The following is a 22467-nucleotide window of genomic DNA, read 5'->3' as shown; positions in this document are numbered from 1 at the left end:
TTTAGCTGTCTTCTCTCCCATCGATTGGGATTAACGTGTAGTCGTTTTTATCTCCTCTCTTTGTCTTCGTATTCTACAGCTCTGATATGGGCGCGTGTGACCCTCGTTGTTTATGCGCACTAAAACAAAAGAAAACAAAAAAATGGCTCTGAGCACTATGCGACCTAACATCTACGGTTATCAGTCCCCTAGAACTTAGAACTACTTAAACCTAACTAACCTAAGGACAGCACACAACACCCAGTCATCACGAGGCAGGGAAAATCCCTGACCCCTCCGGGAATCGAACCCGGGAACCCGGGCGTGGGAAGCGAGAACGCTACCGCACGACCACGAGCTGCGGCCAAAAGAAAACAAAACAACAGGATGCAAGGGACGAAAGGGAAGCAGGTAAGGAGGAGAAGAAACAGGTTATACAAAAATTGACTGATTAAAAAAAAAATTGCGCTTTCAAGTCGTTTGATGAACAGATCGGAGATCTTCCAAAAAGAGTTGATTACAGATGGTGGAAGATGAAATAGGAAAACTAGAGGAAAGCGGCGCCTCCCTTGTTAAGAAAGTAAAAAAGCTTGAGGGCGAAAACGAAGAGTTAGCACACAGAGAGCAAACGCCTGAGGAAAACCACTTTCTGAAGTGACTGAGGCAGTTCAGCTCACTGAGACTGAAGAATTTGTTTCACTGAAACGGTGTAGAAACGTTAATAAGTGAAGATGCGCACACTGCATGTGGAAGTTTACGACTAAGCGACACAGTATCGACCGCTGCGGAGAGGCGTGTGAAACAATTACTTGAACCACATCAATTGCAGAAGTCGCCACTTAATGATTTCACAGAATCGAGAGGTGTGAAACAAATTCTGAGAACAGTCCAAATGCAGAAATCACCAGCTGACGATTTAAAACATTTTGGGGAAGTGAAGCAGCTGTTTAGCTCAAGAAGGAACTGGGTGTCGCCTGCAAATGATCTCGCAGACGTGCGAGTGGTGAAGCAGCTTCAGCACTCTCCACTGCAGCAGAAATCGCCATATAAAGACTTAACGGGATGTGAGGGGTGTGAAAATCTCTTCAGCTCTTCAAAAAAATTAAAATCCCCAAATAATGTTTGATCGACAGGTTATCGAGCAGGCCATTGCGAATATCAAAAGAGCGACAGACAATGGCGGAGAAGGAGCGAGAGAAATACCAAGCAATGGTTCTCCTTCGCAGGGCAAAAGGTCATAGTATGAAATCACAGGCTATCCTGCAAAGCAAAGAATAAAATTCAGAAGTTTCCTCTCCGTATGTTAGACCATGCTCCATTAAACGTTTGGTTTTCGCCAACACTGCTGTGATCGAAACATTGCATACAAAGAAAGTCATTGGCACTCACCGCTTCTTCAACCTCAAGCCTTTTGTGCAATAGATTTCAGTTTTTTAACTTTAAGTTTCTCATGATCCATAGTTTTTTAGACATGTTAGCGAATGTTTCTTTCCTATAAGTCATAGTTTAAGTTAGATACAGTTTTAGATTTTTTGTATGTATCCAGTGTTTGAGTTTTATGTATGTCAAACCAGTTTCACATTTCACGAGTTCTGGTGTACAGGTTGACCTTCGCTAGTACTTTTCGAGTTTGTGTCTGACTGTGAGTATCAGTATTATTTCCACTTTTGCTTAAGTGTGGAAACTTGTGTTAGCAGTACGCTTGTTTTATATCAATAAACACGCAGTTTCTCTTCTTATACGGGCTCTTTTTCACACTATGGATAACAGTATTATCTGTGTTTTTAACACGTTATTACCAACTGTTTTAAATTAACCTACGGCGAAGAAAAGTGCGGGAATGGGAAGACGTTTCAATTTATCTTGTTTTATTTCAGGAACGTCAACGACGAGATCGAGGTAAAAACATTCTGTTTCGTCTCCTTTCAGTATTACTCTGTTTTACATTTTTATTTGGTACTTGATTCATGTATCGTATTGTCAAACCCATTTTTGAATTGCCGTTTTCTTTTGTTTGAGAAGTATGGGATGTTTCTGTGGTAGAAGACAGTTTGGTCTCTACCGGTATTTTTGCTTTCAGACGTGCTCTCTCGACGTGAGAGTGTTTTAGTATTCAGACAATGATAGTGAAGACCCCACCAGGGGAGACTTTGAGCTCTGCCGGAAAATTACCAATTGCTTTGTCTGGCAAGAGTTTTTGTTATAAGTTTCCTTTAATTTATGTCTATGGTCACAAACGTTTTGCTGACAGATTACCGGTTTCGGTCTTTAATGACCATCATCAGATCTGTTTCATAGAAACAAAGTCCTAATGTACTGCAGCCATTAGGACTTTGTTTTTATGAAACAGATCTGATGATGGTCATTAAAGACCGAAACCGCTAATCTGTTAACAAAAAGTTTGTGACCATAGACGTAAATTAAAGGAAATTTATTACATATATGGGTCACTGTTTTTTCGCGACAATGTCGCAGCTTGTGAAAGTTTTTGTTGTATTGTTTTGTTGGCAGCCAGTTTATGTCACTGATGCACTGAGATAGCCAGACGGGGGTTACCTTTTTGTTTTTGTTGTGTGGTGTGCGTAACTATTGATGCGATTCCCCCACTGAAGCGTACTTCTCACAAACGTCAATTAAATGGGCTAATTGTAAACGAAACAATTCTTTTTAATTTAGCTGTTCTTGGGAAAGTTATTAGTATTGAATTGTTCTGAAAATTATACACTGCTCAGCCGGAACATTACGACCACCTGCCTAGTAGCCGGTGTGTCCACATTTTGGCACGGATAATACCGGCGACACGTACTGGCATGGAAGCGATGAGTGTTGGTCGGTCGCTGGCTGCACACATGAGTCACCTAATTCCCACCAATTCCGGGGAGGGGGCCGATGAGCTCCGACACCACGTTCAATCATATCCCAGATGTGTTCGATCGAGTCCAGGTCTGTCGAGTTGGGGGGCCAGCATATCAACTTGAACTCGTCACTGTATTCCTTGAACCAGTCCATCACACTCCTGGCCTAGTGACGTGACGCATTATCTTGATGGAAAAATGGCACTGCCGTCAGGAAACATGATCGTCATGAAGGGGTGTGTGTGGTCTGTAACCGCTGTGCGATGGTCATGTTATCTTGCACGAGCTGCATTGGACCCACGGATGACCACGTGAATGTTCCCCAGAGCATAATGGAGCCGCCGCCTGCTTGTCTCCATCCTGTAGTACAGGTGTCTAGGACCTACACTACTGGCCATTAAAACTGCTACACCACGAAGATGACGTGCTACAGACGCGAAATTTAACCGACAGGAAGAAGATGCTGTGATATGCAAATGATTAGGTTTTCAGAGCATTCACACAAGGTTGGCTCCGGTGGCGACACCTACAACGTGCTGTCATGAGGAAAGTTTCCAACCGATTTCTCATACACAAACAGCAGTTGACCGGCGTTGCCTGGTGAAACGTTGTTGTGATGCCTCGTGTAAGGAGGAGAAAAGCGTACCATCACGTTTCCGACTTTGATAAAGGTCGGATTGTAGACTATCGCGATTGCGGTTTATCGTATCGTGACATTGCTGCTCGCGTTGGTCGAGATCCAAAGACTGTTAGCAGAATACGGAATCGGTGGGTTCAGGAGGGTAATACGGAACACCGTGGTGGACCCCAACGGCCTCGTATCACTAGCAGTCGAGGTGACAGGCATTTATCCGCATGGCTGTAACGGATCGTGCAGCCATGTCTCGATCCCTGAGTCAATAGATGTGGACGTTTGCAAGACAACAACCATCTGCACGAACAGTTCGACGACGTTTGCAGCAGCATGGACTATCAGCTCTGAGACCATGGCTGCAGTTACTCTTGACGCTGCCTCACAGACAGGAGCGCCTGCGATGGTGTACTCGACGACGAACCTGGGTACACGAATGGCAAAACGTCATTTTTTCGGATGAATGCAAGTTCTGTTTACAACATCATGATGGTCGCATCCGTGTTTGGCGACGTCGCGGTGAACGCACATTGGAAGCGTGTATTCGTCGTCGCCATACCGGCGTATCACCCTGCGTGATGGTATGGGGTGCCATTGGTTACACGTCTCGGTCACCTCTTGTTCGCATTGACGCCACTTTCAACAGTGGACGTTACATTTCAGATGTGTCACGACCTGTGGCTATACTCTTCTTTCGATCTCTGCTAAACCCTACATTTCAGCAGGATAATGCACGACCCTGTACGGGCCTTTCTGGATACAGTAAATGTTCGATTGCTGCCCTGGCCAGCACATTCTCCAGATCCCTCACCAATTGAAAACGTCTGGTCAATGGTGGCCGAGCAACTTGATCGTCACAATACGCCAGCCATTACTCTTGATGAACTGTGGTATCGAGTTGAAGCTGCATGGGTAGCTGTACCTCTACACGCCATCCAAGCTCTGTTTGACTCAATGCCCAGGTCTATCAAGGCCGTTATTACGGCCAGGGGTGGTTGTTCTGGGTACTGATTTCTCAGGATCTATGCACCCAAATTGCGTGAAAAAGTAGTCACATGTCAGTTCTAGTATAATATATTTGTCCAATGAATACCCGTTTATCATCTGCATTTCTTCTTGGTGTAGCAATTTTAATGGCCAGTAGTGTATTATACAGGAAAACGACAGATCGCGGATGAAGGTATCGGGACTCATCACTCTCTCTGACGGTCTGCCACCGCGCCAACGTCCAGTGCCGATGATCACGTACCCATTTCACCCTTAGTTGCCGATTTGTTGGTGTTAACATTGGCACACGCATGGGTGTTCGGTGCTGAGGCCCGTCGTTAGGAGCTTTCCGTGCACTGTGTGTTCAGACACACTTGTACTCTGCCCAGCCTTGAAATCTGATGTTAGTTCCCCTAGAGTCAGCCACCTGTCCTGTTTTACCAGTCTGCACAGCCTACAACGTCCGACATCTGTAATGACGGGTGGCCTCCCAACCCCACGACGTCTGGACTTAGTTTCTCCTCGGTTTCGCCACGTGCTGAAGACACTCACCACAGCACTCCCCAAAAACCTGACAAGTCGTGCAGTTTGCGAAATGCTCGTGCCGAGCCGTTGGACCATCACAATCTGCCCTCGATCAAACTCGGACAGATAGCGTGCCTTCCCTATTCCACACATAGACAGTACACTCACTGATACTACATGCAGCACGCGTGTGTCTGATTAGCAGCTATTCCTCGCCAGGTGACGCTGCTACCACGTGGATGGGTTTATATCGACAGGAGGTCGGTGATCATAGCGTTCTGGCTAATCAGTGTAATTCCAGCTGTTATCTTATGATAGCATAGCTCTATATTTCTATTAAGTTTCTATAATCAGTCGTGAATACTGTGAATAATTTTCAGATTTGAAATGGCATATATTTAAAAAAAAGATACTTAAATTTCTTTCCACAGTTTCTGTATTTCAATAAAATTACTGTAAGGTGGCGTGGTCTCCTGACCTTCATTTCTTACATATTCCGACCTCACCATCATATTCTGTGTATCAAGACGTTTCATTCGAGCCCAAACTCTATAGGTTAGAGTCAATTTTACATATTTCCATTTAATCGATATGCAAATCTAATAAATAAATCACAAGTGCGCACAGAGATTAAAAAGTCGATGTTGGCATGCACAAACATTCAAGACACGATGGCCACAGGAATATTTGTTTGGCGGAGGCAACCAGCCCGCTGGAAAGTTCGTAGGAGGGTGAGTTAGTATGTAGCTGTGCCAGCTGGCCGACCGCCCACAGACCAAAACAGTTTTCGCCAGAAGAAAGGGATAATGGCTTGCGTGTTCACCTTAAAAGCAAAACCTGCTGTATTGTTTGGGAGAGCCCCAGCATACGCATTTTTTGATGGACCTAGAGTGCAGTTTCAGAGTTCTCACGGGGGGACAGCAAACGTCTAACGTAGATGCTATATGTTTCCGGATTGGTCAGCTTAAACGGAGCGCCATTCTCCCGTTTGTAAGAGTAACGCTGATTGGTGGACTATGTCTGACGCAATGAGCTGGAGGAGTGAGGGAAAGACAGTGGATGATATACCCTTTCGCTTTTTGTATGGAGGGAAGTCGTTCCAGTGATGCTCTTGTAGCGGGAACAAATAGCGGGAGCGAGTGCGCTCGTGCATGTACGCAGAGAGCGAGGAACAAAGTCTCTACTCAGTACTGCACTGAGAGAGCACCTCTGTCGCTAGCGAACTGGAGTGATACTCTATATTCAGTCGCTGACAATTAAGCATTTGTTCATTCTGTTGGCCGCGACACATAATGTGCGGTGTGAACACAGACAGAGTATTAGTTAGCGCCTGCAAGCGAACATTGAGTGGCATCGCGGTGGACTGGTTATCTGATTGGTGTACGACGCCAATAGTTAGACTAGGGGCAGATAGGAGTCCTTGACCTCATCAAGGCGTAGTGAGAGTTCGATTGGCGAAGATCAATCCCGATAGAAAGAGATAGTTCTGTTATTTTTCAGTGGCGAACGACGCAGGCAGCAGTCGTTGCAGCTCACGGTATTGTGCGCTACAGCATAGGCGAGCCCCATCTTTCCTCCATTAGAAATGACATACTTCATTCACGTCACTCCATTACATTTCTCACGCGACAACCTCGACTGTACTTAGAAAAATTCAATCGGATAATTATTCAAGTTGAGTAGGTGCGGCTCTCAGCCATTCTGCCTAGTAAATAGTATTCTTAAAGAAAAAGGATAAAAAAGCTTTCCCACACTTTGTATATAAGGGTCATTAACAGGATTTGTAGTGTCGACAGACTTGCCAACACTACGCACACTAATTGAAAGAGGCGGCCAAGATGCACGCGCTAACTCACGAAGGATGGAGTGAGGTCTGAAACAGGAGACTTAATGAATGTGATAAAGAAAATACGTATCTTTGGAATATACTTAACTTTTAATACATCCTTGTATACATCGTTCTTGATGAGACATCTGGAGATTGTGGCGATACAAGTGACTCTTTATATACAAGCTATTTAAGGCTAATGGCGCCTTGCTAAGTCGTAGCCATTAACTTAGCTGAAGGCTATTCTAACTGTCTCTCGGCAAATGAGAGAAATGGCTTCGTCCGTATAGTCGCTAGCAACGTCGTCGTACAACTGGGCGAGTTCTCGTACGTCTCTCGAGACCTGCCGTGTGGTGGCGCTCGGTCTGCGATCACACAGTGGCGACACGCGGGTCCGACATGTACTAATGGACCGCGGCCGATTTAAGCTACCACCTAGCAAGTGTGGTGTCTGGCAGTGACACCACAGGATTCCTATCCAGAAGAGGTAACCTCCTATTCCGAAAAGAACCTGGAAGTTTGTGTATCAGTTTATAAATAAAAGTTTCATTTGATTTTTCTTAAATTTCGCAATAAATAATATTTTCCGTTCGTTTGATGTTTTTCTTACACTAACTAGCAATACTCCAGTGCCCAAGTATCCAACAAGTTACGTAAGAAAATAGAATATTTTTGTGTCTTTTCCTTACAGCGGACGACTCTAGAAGATATGTATTGCTGAAAGTTTTTCAGGTATTTCTTTTTGGTACGTTAAGAGCGTTTGTCTGACTTCTGTAGTGGTGTGGGGTGGAAATTGCTTCTTGCAGGAGCCAAAGGGTACTTGTCAGATCAATCCGATGCGCAACTCGTCAACATAACACCCACACACTGACATTACTAATAGCAGACTCTAACAATAAACTGATGCATAGGAATTTGCACGAATTTTTTGTGTATTTGTGAAGAAGATAATGCAGGGGAGACGCTTTCGGTCTTTCAGTGTCGCCTGCACCCGCTTTCAACTAGAATCGCGATGGGGTGACAGCCGCGTGAACGGCGTCTAGCAGGTAGCTGGCTGGCGTTCTCAGAAATCCGTCCGACCGCCTCAGACAACGCTAAAGGCCTGTAATGCGACGTCCGTCTGTCGACTGCTTCTCTCAGCGGTGCCGTCAGCCTTTTAACTCAAAGGCTTCAGCAGCTGTCAACACCTGTGACGGACAGGGTCGGAACGCGACTCTCAGGGCAGCGAGAAGCCTCACTACCGACCTAGTAAACGCCTGTGCGCGTGTACTCAAACCCATGACACATACAACACTCGACACGGAAACATGATTCACTGAATACATAAAATGTAGAGACTTTTCACTGTATGTTTCACCAAATGAGGTAGCCACTTTTCCTTATGTTTCCATATAACTACACTCCTGGAAATTGAAATAAGAACACCGTGAATTCATTGTCCCAGGAAGGGGAAACTTTATTGACACATTCCTGGGGTCAGATACATCACATGATCACACTGACAGAACCACAGGCACATAGACACAGGCAACAGAGCATGCACAATGTCGGCACTAGTACAGTGTATATCCACCTTTCGCAGCAATGCAGGCTGCTATTCTCCCATGGAGACGATCGTAGAGATGCTGGATGTAGTCCTGTGGAACGGCTTGCCATGCCATTTCCACCTGGCGCCTCAGTTGGACCAGCGTTCGTGCTGGACGTGCAGACCGCGTGAGACGACGCTTCATCCAGTCCCAAACATGCTCAATGGGGGACAGATCCGGAGATCTTGCCGGCCAGGGTAGTTGACTTACACCTTCTAGAGCACGTTGGGTGGCACGGGATACATGCGGACGTGCATTGTCCTGTTGGAACAGCAAGTTCCCTTGCCGGTCTAGGAATGGTAGAACGATGGGTTCGATGACGGTTTGGATGTACCGTGCACTATTCAGTGTCCCCTCGACGATCACCAGTGGTGTACGGCCAGTGTAGGAGATCGCTCCCCACACCATGATGCCGGGTGTTGGCCCTGTGTGCCTCGGTCCTGATTGTGGCGCTCACCTGCACGGCGCCAAACACGCATACGACCATCATTGGCACCAAGGCAGAAGCGACTCTCATCGCTGAAGACGACACGTCTCCATTCGTCCCTCCATTCACGCCTGTCGCGACACCACTGGAGGCGGGCTGCACGATGTTGGGGCGTGAGCGGAAGACGGCCTAACGGTGTGCGGGACCGTAGCCCAGCTTCATGGAGACGGGTGCGAATGGTCCTCGCCGATACCCCAGGAGCAACAGTGTCCCTAATTTGCTGGGAAGTGGCGGTGCGGTCCCCTACGGCACTGCGTAGGATCCTACGGTCTTGGCGTGCATCCGTGCGTCGCTGCGGTCCGGTCCCAGGTCGACGGGCACGTGCACCTTCCGCCGACCACTGGCGACAACATCGATGTACTGTGGAGACCTCACGCCCCACGTGTTGAGCAATTCGGCGGTACGTCCACCCGGCCTCCCGCATGCCCACTATACGCCCTCGCTCAAAGTCCGTCAACTGCACATACGGTTCACGTCCACGCTGTCGCGGCATGCTACCAGTGTTAAAGACTGCGATGGAGCTCCGTATGCCACGGCAAACTGGCTGACACTGACGGCGGCGGTGCACAAATGCTGCGCAGCTAGCGCCATTCGACGGCCAACACCGCGGCTCCTGGTGTGTCCGCTGTGCCGTGCGTGTGATCATTGCTTGTACAGCCCTCTCGCAGTGTCCGGAGCAAGTATGGTGGGTCTGACACACCGGTGTCAATGTGTTCTTTTTTCCATTTCCAGGAGTGTATTTCAAAGAATTCTTATACATTTTTGCTATGTGCATTTTTGATAAGTCACCATAGTATCAGATCATTATGTATATAGAATAAGGTGGCGAGTGAAAATTTGCATAAAGGCTGAGAATAGAACCTGTGTTTCCTGCTTGCTAGGCAGGTGTGTTAACCACTAAGCCACCTTGGCATAGCAGTTCACCCAAATGCACGGAAATTCCGTCTTATGCACGAACAGAGGGCCTTAAACTAGACTGCGGTGGCAGTGAGAACTTGTATCGAGGAGGGAGGCGTGCCAGGGTAATCTGTTCAGACGTGTAAACCTCTGAGCCACGGTGGCTTAGTGGCTAAGGCGCCTGCCTAGTAAGCAGGAGACGTGGGTTTGAGTCCCGGCCGGCCGGGGTGGCCAAGCCGTTAAAGGCGCTACAGCCTGGAGCCGCGCGACCGCTACGGTCGCAAGTTTGAATCCTGCCTCGAGCATGGATGTGTGTGATGTCCTTAGCTTAGTTAGGTTTAATTAGTTCTAAGTTCTAGGCGAGTGACGACCTCAGAAGTTAAGTCCCATAGTGCTCAGAGCATTTTTTTTTTTTAGTCCCGGCTTTGGTGCGAATTTTCACTCGTCGCTTCAGTTTATGTGCGTGAAATCATATCTGTGTGACACCAGTAAGGTCTACGAAATTGTGTCATTTCTTTATTATTTCAATAAGTACTTTACATCAATATAAACGTTGGCTTCCGCAGCCATTGTCACAGTCTATAAAATTTTTCTGGGTTTGTGACCGCATTGTCAATATGTAAATCTACCGACGTTTCGGTCACTGTTGCAAGTGACCTTCTTCAGGGCGTGTTTGTAAATAAACACACCCTGAAGAAGGTCACTTGCAACAGTGATCTAAACGTCGGTAGTTTTACATACTGACAATGTAATCACAAACCCAGAAAAATTTTATTGACTTCTTTACATCAAGTTTCCTTTAATTTACGTTTATGGTCACAAACTTTTCTGTAACATATTACCGGTATCGGTCTATAATGACCATTATCAGATCTGCAGCAAAAAATGGGAAAAACATAAATACACTCGCAGATTGTCTACAGCTTAAAAACAATACATAGACCATAATGAAAAACACTCCTGACAATATATGCATTTATGCGCTTTAACTATGAAGAGGCATACCTGTTATATAAAAACAAAGTCCTAATGTACCGCAGCCACAGTGGCATCGTCAAATGTTAAATGCAGCAGCAGCACCAGCATCGTCAAATATATATAAATAACATCACATGCACGAGTCATGTTGTCAGTAGTACTACTGTTTAAAACAAGCTGCCGTACAGTAGCCACAAGATGTTTGTGTTGTAAGTTAATCAGTTGTCGCTAATGTCGGCATAAACTAGTTTTCAATAATTAATTGGACAGCGAAAATAAAGGGGGATACAATAGTTGAAGACTGTAACGAGGTTATAACGTATAAAAGGCATTACAGTAATAAAAAGCAATAAAAAGAACACGACAAAAGTAAGATTGTTAAAAAGAGGTAGAGTTAAGAAACAGTAGTTGACATATGCTCTAGTACTAACATTCTAGATAATGGCATAGATATTAAACACCTTTGATAGTGCACCGGATAATATTAGACAACCATAAAACAAATCGCTAAAGAAGCCACAAATGAAAGAAAATATAGTTCTGCACACAATCAGCGCCCTCTGTTAGCGCTGACGCCGGAATTCCGCACAGGCGGGAAGTGGTTGGAGGAGCGTGACCGCCAGAGGGCCCCTCGTACCCTGCGGTACTCCGTTGCAAGTAAAGAATGATAAAATTCCGTAACAGTGCATGACCTACATTATCTGGTTAATGCAGTCTACGAAATGAACAGAGAAGGAACAAGAACATACTAGAGTCATGAGTAAAACATACGAAAATGAAGCAAATATGTGAGGCAGTCAATACTAGGCGAAATTATCAACAAACTATATGTAACAGAGGCGTACAGTGCGCAAAGTAGGCATTGGGCACATAGTCACTCTTTCGTTAAGTAGTTTAGTTGTTCTTTATTTTTTGCTCTATAAATCTCAAGCTCCTCTAACAAATTAAGACCACGGCTCCTCCCCACTCTGTGAAGAATACACATACAATTCTCAATGCTTCCTATGGAATGACCAGTTTCAGAAAAACGCTGTCCCAAAGTTTTATAAACGCTTCTTAAATATTAATGCGATGTTAGTATTTGCTCAGAAGCAAGCCTGCAGTGTCATAACCAGGCTCACCAATATGTAATTCTTTGTTATTAAGTCAGTTTACGACCTGCACTTGTGAGCCATCGCGAAGGGATGTGTGCTCAGTATGAACTAGGCCGTTGTTGGAGCTACGGAACCAGAGACTGCAAGTAGCTGAAGAGGACAGCTGAACAATCGTGCTCATAGTACCCTGCACTCTGGATATTTTTCAGCATGGAGGGCACGGACCCGACGGTTTCTTCCGTCTTCCAGATCGTGCAGGAAGAATATGTCTGTCATTCCCCGTGTGGAATAACAGGCTTCCAGTGCGCTGGCCAGTGTGAAGATAAACTATACTATAAAAGCATTTCACTAATGTATCGAAACACAAACTGGTTCTATTAACACTAATGTATGCGCTGCACTTGCAGAACCGTGAAACCGTTTTACAGTAACAACACCGACGTATATTTACTGCACGCTGTATCCACGGACAATAAAAAGGAATGTCCTCATTTGCTTACTCCATTCTAGAGATCGTTCGTAATAGCAAAGAGCTTGGGCAGAAGAAATGTGATTCACAGTAGCGAAGATGAACAAGTGCTCATAGCTCTAAAGGTGTGCATTTTAGTGCCTACGTTAACTGGACATTTTTGCCTTGTTTTGGTCCATACTACCACCACCCAAAATGTGAAATACTTTTTTTTAACACCCTGCATTTAGTCCTGGATGTATTTGGGGTGGTCTGTATCAGTTGCATTATACTGTTTTTAGTGATAAAAATTAATTACACTACTGGCCATTAAAATAGCTACACCACGAAGATGACATGCTACAGACGCGAAATTTAACCGACAGGAAGAAGATGCTGTTATATGCAAATGATTAGCTTTTCAAAGCATTCACACAAGGTTGGCGCCGGTGGCGGCACCTACAACGTGCTGACATGAGGAAAGTTTCCAACCGATTTCTCATACACAAACAGCAGTTGACCGGCGTTGCCTGGTGAAACGTTGTTGTGATGCCTCGTGTAAGGAGCAGAAATGCGTACCACCACGTTTCCGACTTTGCTAAAGGTCGGATTGTAGCCTGTCGCGATTGCGGTTTATCGTATCGCGGCATTGCTGCTCGCGTTGGTCGAGATCCAATGACTGTTAGCAGAATATGGAATCGGTGGGTTCAGGAGGGTAATACGGAACGCCGTGCTGGATCCCAACGGCCTCGTATCACTAGCAGTCGAGATGACAGGCATCTTATCCGCATGTCTGTAACGGATCGTGCAGCCACGTCTCGATCCCTGAGTCAACAGATGGGGACGTTTGCAAGGCAACAACCATCTGCACGAACAGTTCGACGACGTTCGCAGCAGCATGGACTATCAACTTGGAGAACATGGGTGCGGTTACCATTGACGCTGCATCACAGACACGAGCGCCTGCGATGGTGTACTCAACGACCAACCTGGATGCACGAGTGGCAAAACGTCATTTTTTCGGATGAATCCAGGTCCTGTTTACAGCATCGTGATGGTCGCATCCGTGTTTGGCGACATCGCGGTGAACGCACATTGGAAGCGTGTATTCGTCATCGCCATACTGGCGTATCACCCGGCGTGATGGTATGGGGTGCCATTGGTTACACGACTCAGTCACCTCTTGTTCGCATTGACGGCACTTTGAACAGTGGACGTTACATTTCAAATGTGGCCCTACCCTTCATTCGATCCCTGCGAAACCCTACATTTCAGCAGGATAATGCACGACCGCATGTTGCAGGTCCTGTACGGGCCTTTCTGGACACAGAAAATGTTCGCCTGCTGCCCTGGCCACCACATTCTCCATATCTCTCACCAACTGAAAACGTCTGGTCAATGGTGGCCGTGCAACTCGCTCGTCACAATACGCCAGTCACTACTCTTGATGATCTGTGGTATCGTGTTGAAGCTGCATGGGCAGCTGTACCCGTACACGCCATCCAAGCTCTGATTGACTCAATGCCCAGGCGTATAAAGCCCGTTATTATGGCCTGAGGTGGTTGTTCTGGGTACTGATTTCTCAGGATGTATGCACTCAAATCGCGTGAAACTGTAATCACATGTCAGTTCTAGTATAATATATTTGTCGAATGAATACCCGTTTATCATCTGCATTTCTTCTTGGTGTAGCAATTTTAATGGCCAGTAGTGTATTTTTGTAAGTCAGTACACACGTTCAGTCATAGTGACATATCAGATTGATGCGAAGAATATGACAGTATTTAAGAAACATGTGTCTCTGTTGAAGCAGTGATGTTGTCAGGTACGATTGCAGTAGACACAGACAGGTCGTGAGTTGGCGCTGTAGCAGCGTAGACGACTCAGAAGACTCAAATGGCTGGCACCGGCTTGGAAGTCACAAATCGTTACCTCCAGTAAATGCGCTATCCATGTGTGGACGCCTTGTGGGGCGGCGGTTTGTTTGTAAATATTGTTGTTGCTGCATAAATGTTTGAATGTTGAATCAGTTTCTGGCTTTTAGAATGTTGTTAATGCTGTCTTTCGCCATTCTCAACACTGGCTCTCTATTTACTTTTTAGCACCCAGAAAGCGATTTAACAAAACGTGAAGCCTGTAATTAGAGTTCCTAGTGCCCACTTCATCTGAGAATACTATTATAGCTGCAGCTTATAGCTCTGAGGAATTAGGAGATTGTCCGGGATTTCTAATCAAAAACGATTTTCCAAAATAGTTGAGTATATTCTCAAAGTCACAGATAAAAAAAAAACACAAGTATCCCTACAACCTAACTATCAGAGCAGTTCAGAGTCTAATGCGCTGATGCAACTATAAATGTCCGAATTAAATGTTGAAATGAATGCTCGCCATAATTTGATGAGAATATTTCATCAAACGCCACGCTAAATAATTGGTAGAATGTCTGTCCCGCGACGGCACGTGAAAATACGACAATACGCAAACTGAAGCTAGATAATGAAAGTCATCCCAGAATTAACATTTCACTTGAAAATGATTCCCTGGTTACGCGTATCTCTAGTAACTTAGTACGGCACCCGAGGCTGTTTGTCGCAGTGATACCGACGCGACGCGACTCCCGACACAGATGGCGTGTTATTCAGCGTCTGGAGAGAACTGGGGCCTTGCTTCCTCGCGCAGCGTTCTTATATATAAAGCCGCGGTGCGGACGGCTAAGGGAACGCCTGATCAAATCGGCTCTCCCGACTAGCCGCTGGGCTAGTAACGCACCACTTCAAGTTACATAATAAATTATAGCTTCTTTTGCTGATGGCCGATGAAGCTCTTAATTTAAATGTGCATTCAGCATGCAGTTAAGTATTGATAATAAAATTTTGACGTGGCTAAGTTAAATATCTTGGGCGAGAGAATTAATTAAATTACACTGCACGCAGTAGATGAGCTCTGAACTGGCCCTTTTGAGATCCGCTATCGCTATAATTTTATAGGTATTCAAAAGAAACTTTTCACATCTTCATAGTTATAGCGGATCTCCAACCTATTTAAATCTAAACATCCTAGCCTTATTTATTAGCCTACTTAATCTATCTTGCTTCCTTAAGTTTTGAGACGAAAACCAGAAAATCATGAATTTCCACTAAAATTTTAATTTGTGAAATCCAAAGTACTTTTTTTATTAAATTATTATGAAATATGAATCTAAATATAAATTTTGAAGTCTCTAGCTCTTTTCTGTTGCGCCAATGATTTTTTCAGAAAAACGTCCAAATTTCGAAAATGGCTGAAGTTATCGAACTGATATTTAACACATATTAATTTAGTATTACTTCTGACATGCCAGAAAAGTTTTAGGTTATTTGCTTGATTTTTAAAGTATTGCGCAACATTTATGACGTCAGAGCTAGTTACAGCAGACTGGCTGGCACACAATAGAAAGACTGATGTGAATTTACTACAGCGTGAGTAGGCTGCTTCCCTACAGCCTGGTGGCATCCACTAGGACCACGTACCGAGGGCTCCGAAAGTAAAACACCTGCACTTCGTTATGTTATGGATATTACAACAATGGAACAAAGTGCTATAAGATCGCAATTTTCTATCCGATCACTGTATGCCATCCAGCGGGCTTTCTTTTGAGGAAGGAAGTTACTTCACATTTCGTTATTGTTGTCTGAGATTATACTACCTTGTTCCACCTGTCATTATCTATGACATCATACTTCCTACCCATTTCACATGTCTGAATATGGCTCTAGAACTGGCAGAAAATGGACTTCACAGAATATATCCAACAGACTGCATTCTACCCACCGCTTATCTTGCAGAATTGCATTTACGTGACCACCCACTTCCTATAGTCTCGCGAGTTTCGATTTACTATGTTAGCAAAGAGGTTACTGCAAGTGGCGGGTTGGTCCTTTGTTGTACCAAGGGCAAACTACATGAGTGTGTTTTACGATCAATGAAATCCGGTAGCTCTTATAATATATGGAAATTGGTGAGCTGTACTTGTACACTCCTGGAAATGGAAAAAAGAACACATTGACACCGATGTGTCAGACCCACCATACTTGCTCCGGACACTGCGAGAGGGCTGTACAAGCAATGATCACACGCACGGCACAGCGGACACACCAGGAACCGCGGTGTTGGCCGTCGAATGGCGCTAGCTGCGCAGCATTTGTGCACCGCCGCCGTCAGTGTCAGCCAGTTTGCCGTGGCATACGGAGCTCCATCGAAGTCTTTAACACTGGTAGCATGCCGCGACAGCGTGGACGTGAACCGTATGTGCGGTTGACGGACTTTGAGCGAGGGCGTATAGTGGGCATGCGGGAGGCCGGGTGGACGTACCGCCGAATTGCTCAACACGTGGGGCGTGAGGTCTCCACAGTACATCGATGTTGTCGCCAGTGGTCGGCGGAAGGTGCACGTGCCCGTCGACCCGGGACCGGACCGCAGCGACGCACGGATGCACGCCAAGACCGTAGGATCCTACGCAGTGCCGTAGGGGACCGCACCGCCACTTCCCAGCAAATTAGGGACACTGTTGCTCCTGGGGTATCGGCGAGGACCATTCGCAACCGTCTCCACGAAGCTGGGCTACGGTCCCGCACACCGTTAGGCCGTCTTCCACTCATGCCCCAACATCGTGCAGCCCGCCTCCAGTGGTGTCGCGACAGGCGTGAATGGAGGGACGAATGGAGACGTGTCGTCTTCAGCGATGAGAGTCGCTTCTGCCTTGGTGCCAATGATGGTCGTATGCGTGTTTGGCGCCGTGCAGGTGAGCGCCACAATCAGGACTGCATACGACCGAGGCACACAGGGCCAACACCCGGCATCATGGTGTGGGGAGCGATCTCCTACACTGGCCGTACACCACTGGTGATCGTCGAGGGGACACTGAATAGTGCACGGTACATCCAAACCGTCATCGAACCCATCGTTCTACCATTCCTAGACCGACAAGGGAACTTGCTGTTCCAACAGGACAATGCACGTCCGCATGTATCCCGTGCCACCCAACGTACTCTAGAAGGTGTAAGTCAACTACCCTGGCCAGCAAGATCTCCGGATCTGTCCCCCATTGAGCATGTTTGGGACTGGATGAAGCGTCGTCTCACGCGGTCTGCACGTCCAGCACGAACGCTGGTCCAACTGAGGCGCCAGGTGGAAATGGCATGGCAAGCCGTTCCACAGGACTACATCCAGCATCTCTACGATCGTCTCCATGGGAGAATAGCAGCCTGCATTGCTGCGAAAGGTGGATATACACTGTACTAGTGCCGACATTGTGCATGCTCTGTTGCCTGTGTCTATGTGCCTGTGGTTCTGTCAGTGTGATCATGTGATGTATCTGACCCCAGGAATGTGTCAATAAAGTTTCCCCTTCCTGGGACAATGAATTCACGGTGTTCTTATTTCAATTTCCAGGAGTGTACATTAGCTGATAGAGCCAATAACAGTCCTCCAAAAAGCGCTTAGTTTTGTTATGCCGTTTTTATATACCCGATGATGTCTGCACAACTAAGAAATGAGCCGACCAAACTCCAAGACCGTTCATTCAAATTGCTGAGGTTGATTTCCACCCCTATACCTCTTCAGCTAAGCTGGTGTTCCGTCTCTAATGACCTAGACATCAGTGGGAGGTAAAGTCTATTTTTTATTGTTTTCCTTCAAAATAAATCAATCACAAATACTTTTACGGTCCCTGTAAGCTAAGATCTATGAAAGAGAAATAGAAAAAAGGGTCTGTGAACAGTAGTACCAAAACGTCAGTGATCACCTTAGTTCGACAACAGTGTCTTTACCTCCCGTAAAACTCAACATGTCAGGAAACCCATCAAGACCTTGGCGTGACGACACTTTCGCGAATGTTTCTGAATGTCCTGCAACAGCCGCAAGCCGGTATCGAAGCTCAGGGCCGCAGCGCTAATGACGTCACCAGCAGACTGGCGTAATACTCGCAAAGAATGGACGGCGAGACCATATAACGGCTTACTTGTGAGCTTGTGAAGCCTACAATGTCGTAGTAGGCTATAAACGTTCCTTGGTAATCAAGAGAAAGGGTCTGAGGGTGGGTGTGAATCTAGAGCGTAGAAATCAAGATTGCACGAAACGAAAAACATGACTTTCAAGGTATTTTACATCACGTCTTCGATTTAGTGAGTTGCAGTCAATAAAGGGAAGGAATATTACAACGCAAGACTTCCGCGAAGCGGAAAACCTGTAAACTTTGTGAATAACTGCACAGGAATACTAAACAACTTGAAACAGTAAAAAAGAAAAATTACCATCACCAGCCTTCGCGAAGCTTAATATTTGGGAACCGACCGTCATCCAGCCAAAACTTATTTTGTAGCTCTAGGTTTCAGGACGTCAGATAGGCATCTGCATAGACATGTGGAATGAAAAATCGCCGTAATCTGCGGCATATACAGAAGTAACCTCGGACCGGAATTAAAGTTTAAGGAATCTCAACAGAGAGTTGTGCGTTTTTATTTAAGCAACTAACAGTGCGTTTTTATTTGAGCAACTAACACCAGGATATCACGTGCTACCGATATCCATGTTGAAAGTACTAAAGAAGCAAACGTGGAAGGAAGGACGTCAACGCCACAAGTGATTCTAGCGCGCTTCATAGACTATTCAGAGCTTCGAACCGCACTACATTTCAGCTGGAAGAGTAGTGAGTGCGAAAGACGAAAACATGGATTTAGAAGTCAGTAAAGCTTATAACTCATGGAAATTCGTAATTCTTCAGATTAAGATAAATTTCTTGTGTATTGGACATTTAATTAAATAATTCTAGAAATTAGAATAATTTTGTAAGGGTGGTAAGATTCCATCTCACGTTGGTACAGCCTTTACATGTCCAGTGCTACGTCAGAGCAAGTTCGAACACAGGGTATGTGGTGCACTTCCGCAGTTCATACAGTGCCTGAAGACGGCATCGAAGTAAAGTCAGTCTGACTGCAGTACCCGGCTGTATGAGATACCAGTTCGATTTTACACAGAGTACGCGAAGGGACCTGCCCCCCTTCTTGCAGCGGTGTACCGTCGGTCTCTAGAAGAGCGTAGCGTTCCAAAGGATTGGAAAAAGGCACAGGCCATCTCCGTTTTCAAGAAGGGACGTCGAACAGATGTGCAGAACTATACACCTATATCTCTAACGTCGATCAGTTGTAGAATTTTGGAACACGTATTATGTACGAGTATAATGACTTTTCTGGAGACTAGAAATCTACTCTGTAGGAATCAGCATGGGTTTCGAAAAAGACGATCGCGTGAAACCCAGCTAGCGCTATTCGTCCACGAGACTCAGAGGATCATAGACACGGGTTCCCAGGTAGATGCCGTGTTTCTTGACTTCCGGAAGGCGTTCGATACAGTTCCCCACAGTCGTTTAATGAACAAAGAAAGAGCATATGGACTATCAGACCAATTGTGTAATTGGATTGAAGAGTTCCTAGATAACAGAACGCAGCATGTCATTCTCAATGGAGAGAAGTCTTCCGAAGTAAGAGTGATTTCAGGTGTGCCGCAGGGGAGTGTCGTAGGACCGTTGCTATTCACAATATATGTAAATGACCTTGTGGATAACATCGGAAGTTCACTGAGGCTTTTTGCGGATGATGCTGTAGTATATCGAGAGTTTGTAACAATGGAAAATTGTACTGAAATGCAGGAGGATCTGCAACGTATTGACGCATGCTTCAGGGAATGGCAATTGAATCTCAATGTAGACAAGTGTAATGTACTGTGAATACATAGAAAGAAAGATTCTTTATCATTTAGCTGCAATATAGCAGGTCAGCAACTGGAAGCAGTTACTTCCATAAATTATCTGGGAGTAGGCATTAGGAGTGACTTAAAATGGAATGATCATATAAAGTTGATCGTCGGTAAAGCAGATGCCAAACTGAGATTCATTGGAAGAATACTAAGGAAATGCAATCCGAAAACAAAGGAAGTAGGTTACAGTACGCTTGTTCGCCCACTGCTTGAATACTGCTCAGCAGTGTGGGATCCGTACCAGATGGGGTTGATAGAAGAGAGAGAGAAGATCCAACGGAGAGCAGCGCGCTTCGTTACAGGATGATTTAGTAATAGCGAAAGCGTTACGGAGATGACAGATAAACTCCAGTGGAAGACTCTGCAAGAGAGACGCTCAGTAGCTCGGTACGGGCTTTTGTTGAGGTTTCGAGAAGATACCTTCACCAAGAAGTCAAGCAGTATATTGCTCCATCCTACGTATATCTCGCGAAGAGACCATGAGGATAAAATCAGACAGATTAGAGCCCACACAGAGGCAAACCGACAATCTTTCTTTCCACGAGCAATACAAGACTGGAATAGAAGGGAGAATCGATAGAGGTACTCAAGGTACCCTCCGCCACACACCGTCAGGTGGCTTGCGGAATATGGATGTAGATGGAGATGTATAATAGTACCTGGCTGTCAATTAGACACGATTTCAATAAATAGTATACCATTTCCAAGTTACAGGCTAATTTAAACTTTCATAATTTCACATTCACGTCCATGCTGTAACGCGCGTTGCAAACATCCTTTTGGGTGCAGCGAATCCCCCCCCCCCCCTAAGTTTCAGTTTCACTGCCACCACAGGGCTGAAGTAGGCGCATTGCGTGAGCGTTTACAAGGGCAAAGCTGCATCTGGACGGGGCAAGTTTTCAAGACCGTAATATTCACAGAGCTGCAGAGCCTATGGTTGTCGACTAACAGAAGACACATCGAAAGAGCAAAATCAGAGTGATCGCGCTCTGGAAAAATTAGCTAGGGTGTACTACATCAAGAGAAGAGTACTTTCGGCCTCCAACTACCTTCCGCGTTCTTTAAAAGTGCCACTTAAAACCAGGTGTATAGACGTTTTACATTACATATTTAGTCAAGCACGGAAAAGTGGCCCTTACGAGTAATCTGCGCCAGTTCAATTAATACATCATGATAACCAGTTTGCATGCTCAGCTACTAGCTAATCCTTATAAATTTAATGCCATCTATAAATCAACAAAACATCACAAAAGTAGCTGTAAAACAAAAATAGCACTTGCTGAATCTGAAGGAACTCGTCCATAGGGTTAAACACGTGGCATCGCATGTATAAAATACGGGATGTATCAAAAAGAATCATACGATTTGGCACGTCTATATTTCTGAAACTAATAAACATATACCATGAATTTTGTTTTTTGATGAACGGGAAACATAAAAAGTTTTTTTCATATCTTTTCATAGGTGTTCAACATGGGCAACGGCCTTGCCGCAGTAGATACGCCGGTTCCCGTGAGATCACCGAAGTTAAGCGCTGTCGGGCGTGGCCGGCACTTGGATGGGTGACCATCCGGGCCACCATGCGCTGTTGCCATTTTTCGGGGTGCACTCAGCCTCGTGGCGTCAATTGAGGAGCTACTCGACCGATTAATAGCGGCTTCGGTCAAAAATACCATCATAACGACTGGGAGAGCGGTGTGCTGACCCCACGCCCCTCCTATCCGCATCCTCCACTGAGGATGACACGGCGGTCGGATGGTCCCGGTAGGCGACTCGTGGCCTGAAGACGGTGTTCAATATGCCCCCCTTGAGATACACGGCATGTATCAATGCGGTATTCAAATTGTTCACATCCTGCAGCGAGCATGTCTCGAGTTACACCTTCCACAGCTGCTGTTATGCGATATCTCAGTTCATTCATTGTTGCTGATAACAGAGGCACATAAACAGAGTCTTTTATAAACCCCACACGGTATAATCATATACAGTCAGGTCCGGTGACCTTGGAGGCCAGTAATGTAAGGGTGAATCATTTCGTCGAGTGCGACCAATCCGTCGTGCAGAAATCCATTATTTAACAATTACCGCACTTCCAGATGCCAGTGTGGCGGTTCCCCATCCTGTAGTTAAATGAAATCGTTCGAATCAGTCACCAGCTGTGGGAAAAGAAAGTTCTCAAGCATATCGAGATATGTGCTTCATGTGACAGGAGTGTCGGCAAAGAAAAATGGACCATACACTTTTTCCCACGAAACTGCACAAAACAGATTAAATTTTGGAGAGTCCTTCTCATGTTGTACAATTTCATGTGGTTGTTCCGTACCCCACATTCTCACATCACGACGGTTCACATTTCCATTTAAATTGGAATGTTGCCTCGT

At 45.6% G+C, this 22467-nt stretch overlaps 1 pseudogene; it reads left to right on the top strand.

Annotated features, from left to right (window-relative positions):
- Positions 1 to 21562: 21562 nt before the first annotated feature.
- LOC126263911 (5S ribosomal RNA) lies at positions 21563 to 21680 on the top strand (annotated as a pseudogene).
- The last annotated feature ends 787 nt before the right edge of the window (positions 21681 to 22467 follow it).

The sequence above is a fragment of the Schistocerca nitens genome, chromosome 6, assembly GCF_023898315.1.
Source record: "Schistocerca nitens isolate TAMUIC-IGC-003100 chromosome 6, iqSchNite1.1, whole genome shotgun sequence".
Taxonomy (NCBI): Eukaryota; Metazoa; Arthropoda; class Insecta; order Orthoptera; family Acrididae; genus Schistocerca; species Schistocerca nitens.
This window is presented reverse-complemented; position numbering and strand designations above follow the sequence as displayed.